Genomic DNA, 24,751 nt, shown 5'->3' with positions numbered 1-24,751 from the left:
TACAGTGTTGCTAACTGGTTGCCATTGCTGTACATTACAGACCCAGAAAAATGGGGACACTGAACGAATTTGCATGTCATCCTTATGCAGGAGCCATGCTAAACTTCTCTGTATTGTTTTACATTTAGTAACACTATTTTTTCTTGGGTCAGTTTTGTAGTTTGTGTCTTTTTAAGGAATTTGTCCATTTCATCTAAGTTATTTAACTTGGTACATATAACTTCATATTATTGCCCACAATCTTTTTTATTTCTGTAAAATCACTAGAAAAGTATCTCCCTCATCCTTGATTTTAATAATTGTGTCCTATCTCTTTTTCCCTTGGTCAGTATAGCTAAAGGATTGTCCATTTTGTTTTCAAAGAACTAGCTTTTGGTTTTGTTGATTTTGTTTGATTTTATTTTTTTATATCACTTTTCTATTCACTATTTCATTTTTCTCTGTCCTCATCTTTATTATTTATAATTTATATCTCTTTATGAATATTCTTTATTTTGTTCTTTAAACACAATTTTTCTTAAAGTCTTTGACCATATTTAAAATCTCTTATTTAAAGTCTTTTTTTTTTTTCATAAGTCCAACATTTGGGTTTTTTCAGGGATAGTTTCTACTGATTGCTTTTTTCCCCTGTGTATGGTCTATGTTTTCTTGTTCCATGTATTATTGGATATTTCTCATTGCATGTCTTGCATTTTTTTTGAAAACTGGACATTTTAAATAATACAGTGTAGCAACTCTGGAAATCAGATTCTCCTGTTTCCTCATGGTTTATTGCTGTTGCTGCTTGTCATAGCCTTGTTTGTGTGTTTGTTTATTGACTTCATTAACTAATTCTGGAAATTGTGTATTATTACACTGTATTTTGTATTATTATCATGTGTGGCCACATATGTTTCTGCTTGGTTAGTTTAGTATTCAGCTAATAGTTGGACAAAGATTTCTTTACACTAAGAACCAATAAGACTCCCATATTTGCATGTTTAGGATTTTGTTTGCATGTTGGAGCATGCCTTCAACACTCAACTAAGCAGTTGGTAGCACTGCCTTAACTTTCACTTCCCACTTGCACAAAAACTCAAGGTCAGCCATAGGTAGACAGTAGAGCCTTCTCAGGTCTTTCCTGAGCCTGAATGAGGCCTTGGGCATTTGTGCAGTCCTACAAAATTGCATGCATTTTTATATTTCCAGGAATACACTGGACCTTTTAAAGCCCCGGGGGTGTCTCATTCCCTAGCTCTTCATTTTAATCTTTTTGGTTTGCCTGTTGTTTGTCCAAACTGTTATCTATTGCCTCCCGTAGCTGCAAAGTTAATTATCCTTAAAGGTTTCCAACCAACACCCCTGGGGGAAATTCCACTGTGTGAGTTCCAAGTCAGGTCAGATAAAGATAGTCTTATAAGTGGGACCTTTCGGGACCTGCCAGATAGGTCACATAATAAGAACTCTCTAGGAATGAGGTCTTGAAGGAGTTCCAATCTTATTCTGACCCCTCTGGTAACTGCTGGGCTGCTGGTTTGCACTGTGGTTGTAGGCTATTAGTTTTCAAGGCTACCTTGGAGCTATGGAGAGAGGGATGGGAATAGAGCAAGTTAAAGTGTCATTAAGCTTGTTCTTACGAAGATTTAGCCATTTTTCTTGGATAAACACTCCCTGGGTTGCTGCAAGCCTTTGGTTAATTTCCAAAGTTCTGAAAAAGTTGATTCTGACAAATTTTATCAGATTTTTCATTGATTTTAAAGAGGGACTCTTTGGAGTCCTTAGTCTGCCCCCATTTTTGCTGACATTACCCTGAACCGTAAGTTTTAAAATTTCCTTTAGGAAACCTTCCAGATTCATTGTTAACCCTTCATTCATCTATTTATCTGGTGGCCCTCAAATATCTTTTTGAGTACTCACTATGTCAAGGCATTATATGAAATACCAGGGCTAAGAAGATGAGTGTGTGGTGCATGCTCTCAAGGAAGTTCATGAATGAAGTGCGTTTTATAAAAATGAAAACAGATTTGGAAGTTTACAGAAGATGTTAGGAGAGAGAACGGAACATTTACGATGTTTCTTTGGAGATGTGCACTTGTTGATGAATTCTGTAGGTTCTCTGTACTTGGAACCTTTTCCTTGTTTTTATTCATCTTTCAGTCAGCTTGAATGTCATTTCCTCAGATAGATCTTTTAGGCTTGCCCTGTCTGAAGTCACTTTCCCTAACTCTGTGCTTAGTGATTCTCTGACTCACCTCACTATTTCCTTCATAAGAATGATTTTTTTGTTTATCTATATCTATCTATCTCTGCCTCCTTCATCAGAACATAGTCTCTCCAACAGCAGGAACAATGTCTGTCTTGGTCTCTATAGGATCCCCAGCTGCCTAAAACCCAAATTACACAACAAGTATTTTCTGAACAAATTTAATGAACAAATACAAGCATATATTTTAAGAGATGAATGTCTTAGTTTAGCTTTCATTTGCGGTTTTATCACCTATACCATTAGACAGCTTATATGAAATGAGTATTTTATGTAAAGAAGTTTCGGATAAGTTTCTGCCTCTAAGTTTTGAGATAATAGAACCCTAGTTTCAGCCAATATCTGGTCTGTGCTTTGAGACACTCAGTAGTCTCAAGTCCAAGAATCCACAAGAATGGTAATGAATGCTGAACATGTCTCTAGGGTTTTGAACTCTATAAAGTATCTTCTTGATTATGGTTTTATTGTACCCATTGATCCTGGGTGAAATATACATTATCAAATTATTGAGTATCTGATGAAGAATATTTTGCTTTGTTACAGAGTTTTTGGGCATAATTCCTGGAAATTAGTCATTTTGTTTTAAATTTTAATGTGTAGATCACCACACATTTTTTCAGTTGCCTGTCCTAACCTCAAAAACATAGTGCAGATATGGGGGTCAGAATGCCTGCATTCAAATCCAGTCTGAGATCCTTACTACTGGTTAATTCCTTATTCAAGTTGCCAAATTCTTTAAGGCTTTTTCCTCTTCAGGCAAATGGCAAAATAAGAATGCCCATCTCATGGAGTTACTAGGAGAATATGGTAAAATATAAAGTCGACAGCACAATGTCTTTCAAACTGTAATCATTTTATGAATCTTAGCCATGACCAAAACTGATATAACCGTATTAGTTATATGAAATTTTATAACCTTGCCATATCATGAAATTAGTAACTATTATGACTTCGAGTTTTTCTACTTCTAAATATTAGTCAGTGTTGTTTTTCAAAATATAGTTTTCCAGGTGCTTGGATGGCTCAGGCGGTTAAGCATCTGACTCTTGATTTCAGCTCAGGTCATGATCTCAGGGCTGTGAGATCAAGCCCCACATTGGGCTCCACCTGTCTCTCGGTCTCTCTGTCTCCCTCTGCCCCTCCCCTCTCTCACATGCACACATACATGTTTTCTCTTGGTCTCTCTAAAATAAAATGTATATATATGTATCATAGTTTTCTGGAGTGTTTACAGCAATAATTGAATTATTTTATATCAGTTGGTCATCCCTTTAAAGAGACTGAATGCAGTAGAAATATAGCATGAAGATATTTCTGTCTAATATTATCCTAGGAGGTAGAAATAGTAGCAACAATAATAGCTAACACTTAGCTAGCTCTTAGTAAGTACCAGGCCCTGTTCCAAGTGCTTTTCTTATTGACTCCCTAATCCTTGAATCATCCCTCCTAAATGTTATTATTTATATGCATTTTAAACATGAGGAAAATGATGTGCCAATTAGGTAGCTTACCCAAGACCACACAACTAGTAAGTGACAGAACTACAGTTTGAACCCATGTTGGCCTGGCTCAGGAGTTGATAATACAAATTATCAAATCTCCTTATTTCAAAATTATGCTCGGAATGTCTGAATTAACATGCTGAGGTCCAGTTTCCAGCTTAATTCCAAGGCGTGAACATATTAATCTTCCTAAAGCATACCTCTAATTACATTGCATGTGTATTCAGAATATATTCCTGGAGTAATGTTCATACCCCTGAGCCTGAAACCATAGCCTGATGGTCTGATCCACCTTTGCAATCAGTATAATAATCTAACTAAGGTGGCCCCTTGAATACCCTCTAAAACTCTCTTCATTTTCTTTCTGCTGTGCTATTTAGTGTAAATGTAACCCTAAATGTGATTTAATTTTGATGCCTTTAGAAGACCATACATAAGTAAACTTGTAGATTAGAAAAAGTATTTTCTAAACTATGTACTTCATTCTTGGGTCAGAAAATATGACTACTATGTTCATAACCAAGGTGATTTCTAAAACAAATGTATTATAACTGTCAGGAGAGTGTAATTTACCCCACCCAAAAAATGGTGACTGATAATAAACACCATAAAAGATAGCTAGTTTGTGGTTTATGTGTAGGATCATCTTTACTTATTGTGTACCTATGCCTTCTTCTGACCAAGGCCACCTGAACAGGTGGATCCCTAGTTAATGACCTCTGAGGCTCTGTTCCATTAATCACCAGTCCCTTGGTAAGTTCAGCTGCTCTACTGGCTCTTTGCCCTTGATCTGTCAGATCCAGGTACTCTGTACTCAGCAACATCGAGTGACTTCACATCTCACTCAGAATAAAATCTAAAGCCTTCATGTGCCCGTGGAGACTTTTTGTCATCTCAAAAATCTTGTCTCTGTCACCCTGCCTCTTATTTATTTCACCCCAGCCATATCCAGTCATTCATTGAACAAATATTTATTGAGCTCCTATTATGTGCCAACAACTATTTTAGGAGTTTGGAGTGCACAAGAAAAACAACAATTACTTCCCCTTTGGTGCTTACATTCTGGTAGGGGAGACAGACAATAAATCAATGTAATGCATAAGTAAGCCCTAAAAATATTAGATGGGGACAAATACTGTGTAGAAAGAAATCAGAGCAGAGCAGGGGAACAGGTGGGAGCATTCAGTAGCTGGATCAGTGTGGGTCTTAATGGCAGATGAGATCCAGGAAAGGACTTGAAGATGGTTAGGAGTTAGACAAGCAGGTATGCAAAGGAAGAGCTTGTTGGGGTCAGAGACTGCAGGTGTGGCCTCACTGTGTTCTCACAGAATTCTCTTGGATTGACATCATCTGTGGCATTTTTGTGGCATTTTGTCCAGAGAAGAATGTGAGCATATTTCTAACAAATGAGAAATAACCTGATTTACTATATTAGGAATATATAAAGAGGAGATGTCATGGTTTTCATTGCAGCAGACATCTTCCCCTTTTCTTGACAAGCATATGCCTCATCCTTCCTAGTTTCCATCCTCACAAGAACCTGCTAGAATCATGGCTTCCAGACTTCCGTTTTCACTGACCTTCTGCCCCTATGGATGGATATTTCAGGTGGAAAAAGTTCACTGTGGGACACCTGGGTGGCTCAGTGGGTTAAGTGTTTGACTCTTGATTTTGGCTCAGGTCATGATCTCAGGGTTGTGAAATCAAGCGTTGGGCCCTGTGCTGGGCGTGGAGCCTGCTTAAGATTCTCTCTCTGCCCCTTCCCCACCCACCCTGCTGTCCTCTCTCTCTCTCCCTTTCCAAAAAAAAAAAAAGTTCACTGCAAGGTGATTGCAGCAGAAAATCCGGGTGGATGTGTCTTCTCTTCCTCATCGAGCCCCTCTTACCACCACTGGAGATCACTCCCCTTCTCCTCCTGTGGCTCCATTCACTTGCCCGATAACGGAACTTTATCATTTCTTCTTTTTTTTCTCCACATTAGTCACTCTGGTTACTCCTTCTATAATTTATCAGCAAGGTTTCTTAGAGGTAGCTGCAGAACCTAACTAGGCTGATTTAGTGAAAAACCAAATGTATTACAAGTTTATGAGTTCACAGAATGTCTAGGAGGACCGAACACCTAGGCTTGGAGGATACACAGCCTGAAATCATGCTCCACATCAGGCTGCAGAGCTGCCGTGGCAAGCGCAACACTGCCACTAAATGCCGAGCACATTGTGGCCACCGGCCCAAGACCCTAACGATGCTGGGTCCTCAGGAACCTGATCCTGCGAAACTTGCAGTTGCTGCCCCAGAACACTCTACCAGTCTCCACTTCTTTAGGTCACTAACTCTTGACGCAAAGCTTGGATTGGTCAGTCTGACTGGTAAGGTCTTTTCTTCATGGTAACATCCTCGCTTCAAGGGTGGCAAAGAAAGCAAGAATCTGGCATTTTTTGACTTGATGATAGGCAAGCTTCTGTTAAAACATAGCGTTCAGATAGTGCATAGCCAAAACTAACACATATCAATATGTGTATGTAACATAATATATATCTTTACATAGGTACATGAGTATAGGAAATAAGTATATTATATTACTATATAAATATATTTTTATTAATATAAACACATTTCATAAATATAACTATGTACCGTTATATCTGTATATCTGTGTACATATTCACATGCATCCCTTACCTGTTCCCAGGTGAGGTGACCCCTTGCTAACAGATTCCATGAAAGGAGACAAAGTATAGTTAAGTCTTCTCACCTTTCTCAGGAAACGTCATACTTGTACGAACTATGAATTTTAAAAAACAGTGCAATAATTAACTGACACACCTTTGTATTGACCAAAGACAAATGCTCGTCTTCTTTATTCTGTTTATTTAAAAGTTCACGCACTTACAGTTCGAACAAACTTGTTATATGTGTTTGATAAAGAAAGGGAAGGTTTTTTTCTGAATCTCTTCTTCTTCCTATAGGGTTTTATCTAGTCTCAGTATCCTGAATGTTGTACCCGTAGAACTGTTCTAAGAAGAAAATTAAGTTACTCATATTTTTACTTTAACATTAAACTACATATTATGCCATGTTTGGCTTTATTTAAGTATTTACATTTTAATTTAAGTGTCCTTCCATTAACCTACCATAATGGTTTACTTCTCTTCTCTTTTTTATTTTACTTAAGGTGTAGAAATACATATTTAGATGCTTCTTGCATTTTTAGCATCATAATACTTTGTATTTTCAAGATAACTACTAAAGGACTGCTGGATCATAAGAGATTAACCAACACAACATAAATACTCATATTTATGAGCAACTGCCCAAAAGCAATCTCAGGCATTAACATTTGGGTCCTGTTCAGACTATTATAAAGCAATTTTCCTTTCTAATTCTGGACCCCCATGCTGAATGTCTGTCTGCCCACCAGGAGAGGGTCATTCTATCTTAAAAACAAAACAAATAAAAATGCAGTTGTAGTTTTTAGCTGGTTGTATTGGCCCTTTCTACCTATTCTTTTTAATGTAAGGGAGCATTAATACTTTTTTTCATGCAGTTTTACTGTGTGTTTATTTAAAGGAAAAATTCATAAAATTTTTATGTTAATATACAAGGAACCAGATTAGAAATAGAAATTAATAGAAATTGTATCTACATAGAAATGCATCCCTGTCTTCTACAGAGTCATCCATTTGTGCATCATAAAAGGTACATTACCAGATTTCCATTGGATTAGAGTCAGGAACTTGATTCATGAGTTTCAGTCGGGCCACTCACTAATAGTGTGACTTTGGATACAGGAGAAAATTTACTCATTGCCAACCATTGTTTTTTGGTTCCCTTGTGTTCTGATTTAGCAGCAGTCCTGACTGGAGACTACTGACATTGACGCTGTCCGAGTAGCCAGATGCTATTACTTGGTGACATTGACTTACATGGCTACATTCACCATACATTGGTGAGAAAAGATTCTGTCTCTGCTCCTAATTATAAACAAGTATAAAAACTAGCAGAGTGATAGGGGTGCCTGGGTGGCTCAGTCGTTAAGCGCCTGCCTTCGGCTTAGGTCATGATCCCGGGGTCCTGGGATCGAGTCCTGCATCGGGCTTCCTGCTCCATGGGAAGCCTGCTTCTCCCTCTCCCACTCCCCCTGCTTCTGTTCCCTCTCTCGCTGTGTCTCTCTCTGTCAAATAAATAAATAAATAATCTTAAAAAAAAAAAAAACTAGCAGAGTGATAAATGAAGTTCAGAACATATGGTGATGTCCTAGGCAGAGTCCATGTTGTTTGTATTATTTTAATTACTTCATCAGTTTTACTTCATCGCATTTAAACATTTTCATTTATTCTTGAAACCTTACCTATAGTCACTTCTTACCTATATTATACTTTGTATACAACTTCCCTCCACTTGAATGTGTCTCAATACCATCTTGCCAACCAATAACAACATTCTTGGGAGGACTCCATCATGGCATAACAGAGACCTAAGTCCTTCCGCTAACTGAAGAAGCTCACTCGCATTATCCCTCTGCAGCCTGCCAGGGTTCAATGGCTGATAGCCAAAGTTGTGTCTGTGATCAATTCTTAGCCCTTTGTTGCCCAAAATATTGAGAAAAGTGATCAAATAGCAGAGCCAAGGGCACTTCAATGGAGTCATGAACAGAGGAAAGTTATTAAAAAATTTCTCTCTACTCCCTCTGGTTGCTTGACAATATGAACTTAATATGGAGGTTTGGGAGGTTGTAACATCATACGGGAAATTTCTTGCATAGCCTTCTTTTCCTTTGCTAGCGCAGCTTTTTAAATATGGAATGGACCCAGCAAACATTCAGTTATGCTGGAGCTTCTCAAAAACTTCTTTTCATTCATCAACCTTGAAGACCTTACATCGATTACCTACGAAAGTATTTATTAATGGAGGACATTCCATCTGGAACTGTTCCATTCCACTCTAAATATATAATTTTCTCATCTTCTTTTTCCCTTGACCTTACAGACAAGATGGTGTCCCTTTAGAACGTACAACTTGTCACTTTCGAATCCATTACCTGAGCCATGAAGGCCAGGGTGAAACTTGCCGGTAAGATTTCTGTTCCTCGAGAGATTTCCCAGGTGGCTTTGTTTCTGCCAGCATTTCTTGCCTTTCATACCTGATGTGTGTCTTCTGATACTCTAACTCGGGAGACTGTGTGTGAAGTCACTCTCTCTTTTATTGCCTAGCTTCAACAGCCTGAAAGAGATCCTTCGGATAGCTGTAGATCATTTGATATCCTGTTCAAATTTACAAGCTTGGAGATGGGTCCTACTCTGGCGCTTCTCATTTTATTAAGTCTTCTGTTATCTCACTCAGTGGACACGTTCATCTGCTTTATTTATCCTCTACATTTTTCATTCTGACACAGCTCTTTTTCCAGTGTGTTCTGTTAGAGAATTATTCAGGTATTTGTATAATCTTTCTTCCCCTTTAGAAAATACTGAGGTAAAAGCCTTGAGGTTGAGTTGACAGGTCCAAAGAACACCATCTAAAAATTCAGAATCATTATGTAGAGTTTATAAATAAAGGGTATTTCTAGTTCAAAATATATTTAACATTTTATTATCTGCCTACTGTTGTCTTCTGTAGTCAGTCTCTCTCCCTTATATTTATTATCAATTGGACTATGTCCTTTATTCCTTGAAAAAGTCACTGTAATTATAGAGCAGGCTTCATTTCATGTTTCAGTAAATAGAGAAACCAATAACCTCTTTTCAATATATGAAAGAAATATTTCTGAAAATAACAGAAAGTATTATTTTTTTAGAGGAGAATCTTATATGGTTGACTTGGTATGGTGGCATTAAACTTTTTTTGAAATGATAGAATGGGATTTGGAATATTTTATATGTGTATGTATCAGAAGAAAGGGTGGGAGGGGTTGGTTTGTGGGTTATCAACTCCTGATCTTCCATCAGTAAAAATAACATTGTTCCAAGCAACATAGCATTCCTTGGTGCCTTTTTTTTTTTTTTAAGATTTTATTAATTTATTTTAGAGAGTGCGAGCAGTGGGGAACAACAGAGGGAGAGGGACAAGCAGACTCCCCACAGAGTGTGGAGCCTGATGTGGGGCTCAATCTCACGACCCTGAGATCATGACCTGAACTGAGATCAAGAGTCAGATGCTTAACCAACTGAGCCACTCAGGGGCCCCTCCTTGCTATTTTTCTCTGTCCATAGCTATCACTACCTCCTTCAAAGAGAGTCAGTCTATGGTTATGAATGCCAAACTGAAGTCACTGAGCAGAAGCTACTTCCAAAAGGTATTTCTTCTAATGTTTCAATAGATGTCAGCCCAAGTACCATGCACTGGTTATCAACCCCAGAGGAGGATTCTAAGCATTTCTGCCCATTGCAGCTTGGTATCAGAGTCTTCAGGAAAAAAAAAAATGCAGTGAAGCACTAGATGGAACAGCATTTCCATACATAGAGAAGAGACAGCAAACTTAGCTTTGGTAGTGGGTGTCAGTCCCCCTAGCTTACCTAAACTCTGTGCCTCAATGGAAGGGACTCTGTGCCCTCTCCCGTTGGAAGGACAGATAAAACAGTGTGGTTGGCCAGATGCCATATATTGCACATGCTTTAAGCAGAGACAAAGGGGCATTCACTACGCCTGAAACAAGGAAGGATATTCCCACACAAGGTGGTAAGACCAGCACAGGCCATGTGGGCTCTGTATTTCCTGGTGAGGAGTGCTCCAGGCCCAAGGCCCATTCTTATGCAACTGAGTAGGAGTCCAAAGACTGGCTTTCCCAATGACAGGAACATGCCTCTTTGATAATAAAATTTTATCTTAATTCCTTCAGATGCCAAAAAGTCATGTCTACCCCTAGAAAAATCAGAAGAACCAGAGCTGGAAGTTCCAAAATCACTGAGGGCTTGGAAGAAGCTGGAGGCTGGAAGAGAGAGTGAACTGTGGTTTGCCAGCCTCCAGTAATGCCCCAAAAGCCCCTAGTGCTCATATTCCCAGAATCTGTGGACAGCCTCTCAGCTGCTTCTTTGCTTTCTCATCTATATCCACTACCAATGCCTTAAACTGCCTTTTTTTTTAAAGCCTTCCTTTTCATTTTACATCTGTCCTTCCTATTCATTTAGCTGGTATTTGTCTTGTACAAAGAAATTGGGTTAGGACATGACCTATATAGAGGAGTTATAACATTTTATAAAAGTATAGTTTTAAACTAAACAACCTAAATAAAGAAAAAAGTACACATGTTCCTCTACAGAAAGGTTTAATATCATGAAAATGCCAACCCTTTTCAAGTTAATACATATTTAATCAATTTTAATGAGAATTTGATGGATTTGAGGTGGGGGAGAATTAGATAAATGACTTAGATTTTTTTTTTATTTAAAATGTAAATAAAAACAAATGTAAATAAAAATAAAAACTACTGGAAATATAAATTAGTAAGACTAGATTTGTCCTACGGATACTAAAATGTATTATAAAGCTGCTATAACAAAAGAGAACATAGTTGGTACAGGAAAAACAATTAATGAGCACAACCCTTATTATTTACCTTTTGCAAACAAGCAAACTCATGATCTTTTCTTACATCGGGCTCCCTGCTCAGCAGGGAGTCTGCTTCTCCCTCAGACCCTCCCCCCTCTCATGTGCTCTCTGTCTCTCTCATTCTCTCTCTCAAATAAATGATCTTTTCTTTCAAGATTAAAAAAAATTATAGGAAAAAACATTTCTAAAATTCTGTTTCACATTCTTGAGGCAAAAGTTTAAACTATCAACATTTGCGGGGCACCTGGGTGGCTCACTAGCTTGAGCGTCTGACTCTTGAGTTCAGCGGAGGTCATGATCTCACCTTCATGGGGGTAGAGCCCCACATCAGTCTCTATGCTGGGCATGGAGCCTGTTTGGGATTCTCTCTCTCCCTCTTCCTCTGCCCCTCCCCCACCTCTCTCTCTCTCTCTTAAAAAAAACTATCAACATTTGCAATGAATTAATATTCTAGAAACCTGCAGTCATTGGAGAGACTATACCTATCAAGAATTTATAGGAAACTGCAGTGAACTAAAAGCACTTAACTTCATAGGCTACCATGTACTTTATAAACTTTCATCTATTCTCATCTCGCTCTTGAATTTTCTATTAATTTAATGTCTTACAGAGTTTTGTCTCACAGAACATGTACAATAAGGCGCATGTGTAATAATGTGCATGCATAGAATGAAGTTAATATTTTGTAAGAAAGAAAGACCCAAAGACTACATCTTTTTTTTCCTCAAAGAAATATTGGAGAGATAATATAGAATACCGATTTTTAAATCAAATTTTTGCAGGGTCTCAGCACAATAAGTTCACAGTTTGCTTGATAAAATGGGAGCGCAAGCCTTGTATTTTCAAGAAGGGTAGAAATATCTTTTGCATATGTTTTCTCACCTCTGGAGCTTCTCTGAGTGGACCTCCCTCTCTCAGTCCTTTCTTCATATTCCAGAGGTTTCTGAGAGATAACTGAATGAGGCAACAGGATATAACTGACCTCAAGGGATCTCTTCTACTCTTTCTTTAGTTAACTCATTATCTTTTTCTTCCGTGTGTGTGTGTGTGTGTGTGTAAAATCGTACTTACTCCCTAATTATTTTAGGTGCCCCAATAAACTCCCATTCTATGTCCTCAGATGCCATAAATCCAGAGTCACCCTCTACTACATGGACAAGGATCTGAGCATTCGTCCAGAGGGAGGGGAAAGAGGCAGGAAGATAGGAGAGGAAAAGGGAGGAGGAAGGATTAGAGATTGGAAGACTGTCATCGTGTGGGATGGGTCCTTAAACAGCTCAGACCTCTGACACAAGGGAACCCCTGTTTTATTCCTCAGGCCCCACTACCCACTGACCTTTCTCCATCACTCTATCCCTTCTTAAAAATAAAACAGCCTTTCCCTTTCTCAACACACTGGTTTGTTTTTTTTTTAAATTTATTATGTTATGTTAATCACCATACATTACACCATTAGTTTTTGATGTAGTGTTCCATGATTCATTGTTTGTGTATAACACCCAGTGCTCCATTCAATACGTGCCCTCTTTAATACCCATCACCGGGCTAACCCATCCCCCCTCAACACACTGTTTATTCCTTTCACATCTGCTCTAAAAATTCCTTTAAACTTGATCTTTTCTGTTTAAAGACATTTGGTTGTGGTGTGCTCTGTGTCCTACCGATATGAGTGGGGCCTGGTCTTGTGGCCCATACTAACTGAAAAGGTCTAGCCCCAAACACAATCCACCACATCAGGGAAAACCTGGGTCTTGCTGTGCAGAATAATTACCTCATAATTTGCATCTTGCTTAAACAACTTCATTCTGTAACCTTGTTTTCTCACTACTTCTTTTCATCATTTTCTTCTTTCCATCCTTGCTACCCTTTGTTTCTCAGTTCTGGTCTACTCCTGTTCTAGGCCTTTCTCTCACTGTCTCTCAGTCCTCAGGAATAGAGGGAGGTACATATTTGGAGATAGGAAAGGTCATTGGAATCTTTATCCAAAATTAAAAATAAATTTTCCCTTCTAATAATCAGAGGTCAGTTTCACAATATTCTTTTTAAATTTAAGAGGATAATTGTAGAAAGCTATTGCTTTCCCCATTTGGGAGACAGGCCAACAAACAAATCTTCATCTCACTAAAAATTAGCAGAAATCTGTAACTAGCACATTCTTACTACCTGTTACTGTTATAGGGTCATCTGATATATAAAACTCGTTATAAATAGTGTTATCTATTTCAGGACATTTTATCCACTCTGATTCTATTTGAGATGTGCTAACTTTTCCCAGTAAATATAGGTTTCTCCTGGGAAGACAATAGCAATTTTGTAAAATAAGAAAATATTGCTGGAATAAATTAGAGGCTAAAAATTGAATTTTTGGACATTGTTTATCCTATGAAGTTTTTAAAATTCCTGAAGTGAAGGACTGGATGTAAGATAATTCTTTTCCCCTCTGGAATACTGTAAATTATTTATTAGTTCTCTTTAGCTTTGTCTCTGTTCTCTAAAAACTGGTATTTTTTTTTCAGGAGCTTATCTTGAGGTCCCTGGTTGAGAAAACATGCCAGAAAGCTAGTTTCCTGCCCTTATTTTCTGTCAGCAATTAATGTCAGTGCTTCATTATTTTTGAGTATAGGTTTTAGAAATGCTATGTTCTTTTCAAAGCTGTTATATAATTTCCCTAAATAAGTCTAAAGTAAACACTAGCTTTTTGTTATTTGATTTTTCTTTTTAAACAAATTATTATACAATTTTGGAAGCAAATTTCTTGATCACATTTTGGTGGGAATCATTGCTCAAGGCTATGACATCAGTTTATTTTTCAACCTTTGCCTCATGTATTTCTATAGGTTCATTGTCCTTCATGTGTACTGTGACCTTTTGTACACACCTGAGCTTCAGATATTTTAAGCAAGCTGCTCCATGAATATGAAAAGGCAACGTTTGTAAAGGATCTCCCAGCCTAGAATAGCAAACAGAACTGAGAATCCATGCTTTCAAAAGTAAAGAGAGAGATGATGGAATGTGTAGGGATGCACTCTTTACATTCCAGTGGGAGTTGATGATCTGCCTCTTGTCACCTTGCCATGTGTCCCTGGGTGGTAAATACACCTGTCTTTCACCGTGAAGGAGCACGGGGCCTCCTGGGTATTCCACCCCTACTTTGCAAACCCACCTTCTGATTCAGACTCCTTGGAATTATGTCTCAAAAGGTCTGAATGACTCAGCAAAAGCCTACTGTTCCCCTTTGTTTCTGTCAAAACATGGATTATTTCCCCAAAATTGTTAGTTGAATCTTTATGTAGTGTTGTTCCTGGTCTATAGATACAGAATATTTATACTGTACATACTTATTCACTTACTGGTTTTGGGTGCATGCAAGTATATGTGTGTGTTTGTGTGTAGGGGGGGTGTAAGGAGAAGGGGCTTGATTAAAGAACCAGAGGACTACAAAGAACAATTGACTTTAGTGATTCTACTTGAGTCATGTTCCTTTTTTTAAGTCCAAGAAATCATAGCTTTATGATTAATTTTGGAATTTAAGTTGCTTTTCTTTCTGCCTGGTTGAGTCCTACTCATCCTTCCAGGCTTAGCTGAAAGCCCAGCCGTAGGCAAGAGGGGATGAACACCCCTGCCACTTGTAGCCTCTCTGGTGAAGCTAATATTACAGTCATTTATATACAGAGAGTATTTTGTGTCCTTGTGTCCAAACTCCTTTAGGGCAGGGACTGTGTCTTTCTCATTCCTTTCTTCTCTTTCTCCTCTTAGGGGAAGTGGTGGGTCACGGTAAACAGGGACAGAGGTTTGAAGGCAAATCTGACATGTTCAGTTTGTCTCCTGGGGCACATTAACTCTGAGGCTTGATAGCTGGCAGGTAGTTACGAGGAATAAATGAAGTGGTCCAAGATATTTGTGACATTAGATGGTCAGTAAATTAGTATTCCTCTCTTCCTGTCTCTTACAGCACCTATGCCTGGGCAGGCACATAACAGATAGGAAGCAAATATATATTGAGTGAATTAATGGCTAACATAAAAGAATTCCAATATATAACACATGATTAACAGGTATGATTCATTGTGTTGTAACGTGCTTGCCATCATGACTATGGAATCCCAAACCATCTATATTTTAGAAATGTTTTACTGTTTCTGAATGCAAAATCATCCTTTCTCTTGTTTGGTTTCAAATATCCTAAGATGTGGTTTGACCTTTATTGCATTTATGCCAAGACTTAAAAGATGGTTTCTGAATTTTACCCCAAATCACCCATAGCTTCTTCCCTGGTTGTCTTCTGTACTGGTCCCAATCTCCGTTAGGCTCTAGTTCATTTGATGATTACCTTGGCAATCTTCCAGTGGAGCCATCTATTTTTAGAGTCAAAATGCTGGGAGGGCGCCTGGGTGGCTCAGTTGGTTAAGCAACTGCCTTCGGCTCAGGTCATGATCCTGGAGTCCTGGGATCGAGTCCCGCATCAGGCTCCCTGCTCGGCAGGGAGTCTGCTTCTCCCTCTGACCCTCCCCCCTTTCATGCGCTCTCTCTCTCATTCTCCCTCTCAAATAAATAAATAAAATCTTTAAAAAAAAAAAAAAAAAATGCTGGGAGAAGAAACCACAGATGTGCATTGAAATATGCACAGTATGGGTACAGAGCCATTTCTAAGACTTATAATAAGAAAAGCCTTTAACCTAAAGCTGTTGTTTGAAAACTTAGCATATTTCCTTTTCTTTTCCTTTGTCTAGTCCCAGAATACTACTCTGTTTGTCCAATATCACACTGGGATTTGAAAAACTAAAAATACTTTATCAGAACATCTATTTTCCAAGAGTACTCTGTATCTCTCATACATTTTGTTTAAAAAATATTAAAGAAGACAATTTAGGTGATAAAAGCAACCTTATTTAACACTTCATGAAATGGGCAGTCTCCTTTTTGCAAAATGGGGTGGGAGGCAGGAAGGTTTTATAGGATAAAGAATAAAGAACAAGGAAGAGACAAATAGAAAATACTGGCTGGGGCCACATAGTCAACTTTGTTTGGGGTGAAAAGAAACAAGAAAATAATAAATATAGAGCCCAGATGTGGCTTGGCATTTGGGGATTGGTCAACTGAAGCAATGTGTGTTTATGGTCAAGTGGAGCATTTACAGGGACATGAAAGTTATCTGAGTTTCTGATGTAACCCACTGAGCAGGAAGCTCCATCTTGGACCTAGAAAGTTCTTTCAACAACTTATATATCATATTAGACTTTAAATATTATTTTGAACTCAAAACAAACTTTTGTTTCTGTTATATAATACAAAACATTTTTGCTCTTTATAATTCAATTAGTTTAATAAGAATACTTATTTTAAATATTTATTTATTTATTTGTTTATTTTTTAAAGGAGCTCAGAAACTTCACTATCCTTAGGGTCAAAGTTCTTTAGGCCAGAATTATGCCTGTCTTATGATAGGTAGGTCACTTTGGAGTCACAGAGATCTGATTTTAAATACAAATCCTGCCTGCTGATAGTCATCTATCCTCAATCAAGTAGAAAAATATTTATTTTCTGTATCCTGTAGCTGCAGTAAAATAGAAAAAAAATAGAGGGATTGTTTGTCTAATGTAGATTCTCTAAATAGATTTTTAGAGAGAAAATAATTTTTTTCAAAGAAGAAGATTTAAAATCTGAATTGTAGGTCACTGCCAATTTATTTGTAGCATCCATTTGTCAAGGGCCCTAGCTTACTCAGGCCATCTTGGTTTTCAAGATAAGTGAAATTGGTCTGAAACCCTTTCCAGCATTCTAGGAATCCTTGAAGGGAGGAATGGGGAAGGCAGCAAGTAATGGAGGCCTGTATATCTTGTAGCTTTCTCTTGACTCCTGGCTCTTGCCTTTGCTGATTTCTCATTTCCCACTCTCTTTTCCCTTCTGCATGTTTTGCTCCTTTTTGGTATTGCATTGCCTCACTGGACATCACACAGATCTTTATTTCCCTAAGTGCTGACTTAAGGCTATGTCTTAGCAGACTTTTCAGAATATTAAAAATATGGAACGAGGAAAGAGAAAAATACGTTGCAGCCAGAAACAACTTAAAATTGAGTATTTGACATCAAGTTGAATATTCTGTTCTTAAAAGTCTTATTGACTATTGCCCTAAAGAATTTTCCTTGGCCTCCTATTAGGTAACCAGTTATCTGCCATGTAGCTGGGTTCCTTCTCTTCTCTCAGATCTCCAGCCTTGTCTTACTTACCTTGAAGACTCCAGCAATTCCAGTACCTTCTCACTTCCCTTTGTCTCACCAAGGACATTCAGGCTTTATACCATAGGGCTTCATCTTTTAATGCATGCCATTTGTCAGTGATTTTCTTTCCTTCTTTCTTCCTTTCTTCCCTTTTTCTTTTTTCTTTTCTTTCTTTTCTTTCATTTTCCCTCCCTCCCTTCATTCCTATCTTCCTTCCTTCCTTCCTTTCTTTGCTCAAATACACTCTAAAAGAATTTAGGATCCCCTCATACCTTTTTAATTTGATGTGTAAAATTTATTGTTCTGCATTTCAATAATCTCAAAGGATACCATTCCTGGTATATTGCCTACATGCTTTTAGTCTATTTAAAGTATTTAAATGTCAAAAATTGTAGATTTAGTTTGTTCGGTTATAGAAAATGGCTGCCTTATAACCTAATTCCCAAAGCCAGTTCTTATTACCAAATTAATCAACCAATCCAACTTGTTTTCTAAATGGAAAAAATCTGTTTTATTTTTCTCAATTCAATTCAAATAAATATGTTAATATGTGTCAGTCTGATGCTCATCTCACTCTTGAATTCTAAGATAGACATGTGGACAAACATGGAAACAGCTATATGGTTTGTGTGCAAGGGCTAGTGGACAAATAGATGAAATAAGACCTGTCTGTTTTCAATATTTCTTTTCTGTGTCTGCTTTACTTTGCTTTCAAGGGCTTCTCTTTTAGGTACAATGTGTTCTCTACTTGTCCTTTTGTTTGGCACTCAAGAGATTTTTATACTGCAGGGAAAATGTGCCAGTGTGAATACCAAGATGACTGAGAGGCAAACTTTTATAAAGTGAGGGAAAGTTGATGACCTTAGGGAGGTGGGGAAAGAGAACTGAACTACAGTTTTTTCTTACACAGACCAATTTCAGAAGAGAGTAAATACGGAAGTATCAGAAAATTGATTTCCTTAACATTATTGTGTCCATGTGCCCTCTGTTTATGAATGTGATTTGGAGCCATTATCGTACAGTATTTTTTTAAAAGATTTTATTTATTTATTTGACAGAAGAGAGAAAGAGAGCACAAGCAGGGGGAGCAGCAAGCAGAGGGAGAGGGAGAAGCAGGCTCCCACTGAGCAGGGAGCCGGACATGGAGCTCTATCCCAGGACCCTGGGATCATGACCCAAGCTGAAGGCAGACGCTTAACCAACTGAGCCACCCACGTGCCCCAGTATATTTTAAACAAAGGCATTTCTTTTCCTAAGAGGCAGTTTATATTTTCCATGTAAAATTGCCATATATTACAGGACTATTCAGATTCTATGCTAGCCATTGTCCACCTGACTTAGTTATATAAAAGATATATGTAATAGAGATCACACAGAATTTATAGTACTCGTAAAATTCAAATGAATTGGAATTAAATCTGAGCTTGTGAGCAATAGGAAGTACACTGAGGAGCAAACCAGGCACTTGTTCCTTTGAAGCCTATTAGTCAGAAATTGGCAAGCTTTTTCTATATAATGCCATATAGTAGTTGTTTTAGACTCTATGGAACATAAGGTCTCTGTCACCACTGCTCAACTATGCCATTATAATGTGAAAACAGCCCTTGACAATATATAAACAAATGAGTATTTTTGTATTCCAATAAAACTTTATTTGCAAAAAGAGATGACAGGATGGATTTGGTCTGTGGGCCATACTTTGCCAGCCCGTGCCCTTAGCTGTAGCCTCTTATAAGGGAGAAGAAGAATAAGACCTGATTATATGGCTACTTGTAAACTCAAGTCAATGACCTCCAGAAGGTACATTGGCATTCTAGTTCAGATGAAGATAGCGTCTTTGTAGCTATAAAAATGATAAAATTTTGGACCAGTTCTGAAATCCTGGCTAATTAAAAGTTCAGAGTTAATTATCACATTATTAAGTTTTAAGGTTCATAATAAATAAAACCCCTTTGCTATCTTGTACTTTCATGTTAAAAAAAGCTAGTGACTTTTGGTGTCAATACAGTTGACCATTAAACCACACTGGCTTGAAGTGTACGTGAATTGTTTAAAATAAATATATTGGACAATATTGTTATAGGTACTGACAGATGATTTATCTTATAAACAGATGATGTAAACTTATAGTATTCATAAATACGATACCCAATATTGTCAATGTATTCTCTTTTCCTTATGACTTTCTTAATAGCATTTTCTTTTCTCTGGCTTACTTTGTTCTAAGAATACAGTATATTATATATAATATACAAAATACGTATTGATCAACTGTTTATGTTATCAGTAAGGCTTCCAGTCAATAGTAGGCTACTGGGGGGGCTTGGGTGACTCAGTTGGTTAAGCGTCCAACTCTTGGTTTCAGCTGGGGTTGTGGTCTCCAGGCCGTGAGATCAAGCCCCATGTTGGGCTTCACACTCAGCATGGATTGTGCTTGGGATTCTATCTCTCTTCCTCTCCCTCTGCCCCTCCCCCATCTCACGTGCATGTGCGCTCATAGTAGGCTATTAGTAGTTAAATTGTTGGTGAGTCAAAAGTTATTACATGGATTTTTGACTGGGGGGTGGGAGGGCAGTCAGCACCCCTAATCCCTGCATTGTTCAAGAGTCAGTTGTGTATCCACTCAGAATTTCTAATTTAAATCTTATTTTTTGCCTACTCAGTGTGTTTCCCTCCATTGTCTTAAAGAGGTCATTTAAAAACTGATAATAAAAACTATTTTAAACCCAGATTATTTAATAAAATTCAAGCATTTCTTCTACTTCTTTCAATCTAGCACAGTGGTTCTTAAAGTATGGTTGCTGGGCCAGCAGCATCAGTAGCACCTGAGAACTTGCCAGAAATGCAGATTCTTAGGCCCCACTTCAGACTTACTGAATCAAAAACTTTGAGGGTAGGGCCTTTAGATCTGTGTTTTAACAAGCCTCCCAGGTAATGCTGAGGCATGCTTAGTGTTTGAGAACCACTGGTCTAGCATATACCAAGTTCTCAGTAAATTCTTATTTATTTAAAGATTCTCACATTCTCCCTCAGAAATGTCTCTAAAATTTGACTTCTCCTCTGCATCCCTCCCATTGTTGTTACACAAAATAAAAACTTCTTGATTTCTCCCTCCACTATTTTAGACGTTTATCCATTTACTCATTCAATAAAAATTTATCAAGTACCTACCACGTGCCAGACAGTGTGCTGGATACTAAGGATACATCAAAAAATAGAAAGAACAAGATTGTGAAAAATATGACATCATATCCAACAATCAACAATAAGCCAAATTATTTCATATATTAACAGGAAATCTAAAGGAAACAAAACAGCATGCTAGTGATTTGGGAGACATTAGCTGGTAAGGGAAGGGCTTCCTGAGGAGAAAATATTTTAGCAGAGGTCTGAAGGATAAGAAGGAGCTAGCCTTTCAAACAGTTGGAATAAGGCAGAAGAAATAATAATAATGATGATGGTTACATTTACTGAGTTTTGGCCATATGCCAGTCATAGTTGTAAGAACTTTACATGTATTAACTTTTTTAATCTTCACAACAACCATATAGGGCAGATACTTTCATTATTCCTATTTTGTAGGTGAGCAAACTGAAGCACAAAGAGGTTGGATCATTTATAAAAAGGTCACACAGCCCCCAGGATTCAGTATGAGATGAGATTAGAGTGTTAGATGGGGGTCTCATTTGCCAAAGTAAGAATTTTGGATTTAATTCTAAATAGCATTGAAGCCTTCAATGGGATCTGCACAGGGTACTGACCTGGTCTGATTTACGTAAGGATGATAGCAGAGCCAGGTGGGAGCAAGGAGCGTGATGGGGGCTATCACCATGGGCCAGCTGAAAAATGATGGTGCATTTGGACAAGAGTGATAGCTATGGAGATGGAGTGATGTGAATGGCAGTAAGATCTATTTGGCAGATAGAAACAACAGGTTTTGGTGATTAATTAAATGGGAGTAAAAGGGAAAGGGATGAATCATAGATGACTTGGGCTTGAGCAACTGGACAAATTTTGCTACCATTTGCAGTGATAGCAAGACCAAGGGAGGAAAGGCTTTATTCTGGTGGGGAAAATGAAGAGTTCAATGTTGGCCAAAGCATGCTTCAAGATGTCTTTTAGACATCCAAGCAGTGCTATCAAGAAGCCAGTTGGATAAACATAAGATGGATCTCAGAAAGGTGATCAAAGGCAGAAGATAAAATTCTTGGTATGACCAGCCTGTTGGTGGTATTTTATAGAAAAGCATTTGTTTGAATCCTCAAGAAAAAGAATCTACCTAGAGAAGAGAAGGCCCAGAAATGAAACCTAGGCACTCCTGGGTCACACTCAGAGGTTGGATAAAGGAGCCATCTCTCACTAGCTCTGGCTTCAGCTGGTATGGGCAGCCTGGGACTTCAGTGGAACACTGATCTAGTTGATCTAGTGACTTCCTGCACTGAACTCTATTCCAGCTAGCTGAATTCCTCTTCTGTGAACATGTCCTTCACTTTGGTGTATCCAATCCTTTGTTCTGGTTTTACTTCTTCTGGAAGCCTCTCTGACATCTCCTTCGCAACCACCCATCCCCACCGACCCCAGTCTGGTCATTGTCACCACTGTGCCCCATAGCACATTGTGTGCCTCAGTGCAGTAACCCTTACCCCATATTAACTACTTTTAGTTCTTTGCCTTCTCTATCAGACTATAAACTCCTTAAGAGCCAGGGCTCTTCCATTCATCTTCATCCTCAGCACTTGGACACTGCTCAGAGGTTCTCAGTAAATATCTGCTGGGTGAATGATTGAAAGACTTCCTCAGGCATGGTATCCAATTAGTATTGGATAGGCTCTCAAACTGTAGCTTTTCTCCCAACTGAGGTTTCAGGGAAAAGAATCATTTTATCAGCTATAAAACAAAAGTTGATCAGGAGGGTGTGGTTTCTAGAGTTATTACTAAATTCACACTAATAATAATGGTAACAGTAATAGATACTACCTTGTACTGAACACCTACCACATGTTAGTGCTGTAAGTTTGTGCATCATTTATAAACTCATAAATTAGAACCTCAGAATTCCTCATTTTAACACTGTCTGGGGAAAGCACTTACCCTTCCTTGCCTTTAGTTTCTTATATCCCCTGCGATGCTTAGTTAGCACTTTGCTCTCCACTAAATGCCAAAAAGATATTTGTTCATTTGATTTAGTAGTGATATCTCTGGCATTTGCAACAATTTCAGTCCTTTTTTCAAATAAAGAATTTCTAATTCCGACCATGGATTTTCTAAATTATTTTTTCTGAATTAGCTTAGAAAGTACAGGGATACTTCAAAAAAAGAGTAAAGAAGTACAATTTTGGTGCCATTAGCTTTCCATGGCATATCGAGATAGTTTTCTGATGGTAATAATGCCTTTGGCTTGCAATAACTGCTTGTTAGAGGATTTTCCACAGGCACACTCAGGCATATGGTATGTGCTGGTAATGCTCAGACAAATGAAAACCAGGGTTTGTTTGTTTTTTGGTTTTTGGGTTTTTTTTGAAAGATTGTCTTAGGATCCATAGCCATTACTTTATATAGCTAATTATCTTTTATGTCCTTGTTAAATAGCTATTGATGATGCCTGTATAGATAATGGGAGTTTTAAAAAGTTTGGGAACGTTGGCATAAATAGCTGTCTCTACTACAGGATTTCTCAAAACCTGTAATATGCTAATGTGTTCAGTGAATCACCAACAGAATATTAACATTTCCTGGTATTTGGTTGGCCATAAAACCTTTCGTCTGCTTTAAACATTTGACATCTTGAAAATGTTCTTTCATAGAGCACAATTTGGAAAAACTGTTATATTTAGGTTGTGAAGATGCAAAAGGCATACCTATTATTTTCCAGTCCTTGTAATGGAAAAGCAAAAGCAACAGTTTTGCGAGACACTGTCTGTGAAGGTTAAGCAAGTAGTCCACATTTGTCTCTCTTTAATATTAGGTTACTTAGGTCTGAGCAAATAAGCAGAAGGTCTTAATAAAGAACAGTGCTGTGGGGGTGCCTGGGTAGTGCAATCAGTTGAGTGTCCAACTCTTCGTTTCAGCTCAGGTCGTGATCTCAGGGTTGTGAGATCGAGCCCTTGTTGGGCTCTGTGCTCAGTGAAGAGTCTGCTTGGAACTCTCTCTCCCTTTCCCTCTGCCCCTCCATGCCACTCTCTCTCTGTCTCTCTGTCTTTCTCTCTCTCAAATAAATAAATAAATCTTAAAAAAAAAAAAAAAAGAACAATGCTGTGTATCACTATTTCATTGTTGAAGTTTTCATCCTCTCTTAGCCCAAGACAGGAAGTCCCCAAATTCCCTGGTCTCCACATTTTCCAGAATGGCCTTGAAGGTGGCCTATAATGGCCTCAGTGGATCTCTCACTGTTCCATCACATTTACCTCACCTTCTAGGCCCTCTACACCCATTACCATTTTCTGAACATACCCATGCTTTCTGCAGTCTTCCTTTTACTCTTCCTCTTTCCTTTGCCTGGAATATGCACTCATTTATCTCCCCATGTTGAAGCTGGACCATTTGTTAATTCAATATTTATTTACTAATGTCTACTCTCTGCAAAGAACTAATTATAGTTATAGTTTTAGAGGAAGACACTCACAGAATTTTTTGTTTTTCCTTTAGTTGGTCATGAACCTCCCTGCTTTTATATTAGAACAAAATACTGGAATAGTTTACATGTCACAGAACAGTTTCCTTGCTTGTGTGGTGTACCAGTTAACCGTGTGCTTGTCTCTTACCTTCTAGTAGACTAAGTATATTGCAAGAATGCCTTAATTGTTGTAACTCTAGTAGAGCCTAACTCAACTCCTGGCCCTTATTCAGAGCTCAAGAATCTGTCAAGTCGAATGGAATGTATAGATGCCCCTATGGGTACTAACAGAACTATAGCTCAAAAAGCCTGGTTCCCAGATTCCACCAAAGACATTTGCTTCTGACTGCTCAGGAATTCCATATGTACTGACAGATAAGATTTCCCAGGCAGCACCCACCTAGACCTCTCCTGTAGGTTGGGCTTGCTTTAGAACTAGCCTTATCCAGAGTGTAAGAGAGACATGCCTGGAGACCTTACATTTCACTCTTAACCCATTCATTCCCAATACAGTTGGGAAGCAAATGTGAAAGTTGACTTAACTAAACTGACAATGTTGTTGACTTTTATTAAGCAAATACTGTCAAAATCAAATTGAAAGCTGAGTTGTTTTAAATAATTTTCAAAATGCAAA

The 24,751-nt window shown here is 38.1% G+C and overlaps 1 protein-coding gene and 1 non-coding gene across 4 annotated transcripts in view; one reads left to right on the top strand and one right to left on the bottom strand.

Annotated features, from left to right (window-relative positions):
- LOC123837783 (24-hydroxycholesterol 7-alpha-hydroxylase) overlaps positions 1 to 24,751 on the top strand; it is an 88,887-nt gene that overhangs the window by 34,587 nt on the left and 29,549 nt on the right. The window lies entirely within an intron of this gene.
- LOC123838055 (U6 spliceosomal RNA) lies at positions 46 to 152 on the bottom strand. The gene has a single exon (XR_006789394.1). It is a non-coding gene; the product is annotated as a U6 spliceosomal RNA (small nuclear RNA).

The sequence above is a fragment of the Mirounga angustirostris genome, unplaced genomic scaffold (assembly GCF_029215605.1).
Source record: "Mirounga angustirostris isolate CCGP_5_RB_7025 unplaced genomic scaffold, mMirAng1.0.hap1 SCAF_8, whole genome shotgun sequence".
Classification (NCBI taxonomy): domain Eukaryota; kingdom Metazoa; phylum Chordata; class Mammalia; order Carnivora; family Phocidae; genus Mirounga; species Mirounga angustirostris.
The sequence above is the reverse complement of the archived record's forward strand: the minus strand, read 5'-3'. Positions and strand labels throughout refer to the sequence as shown.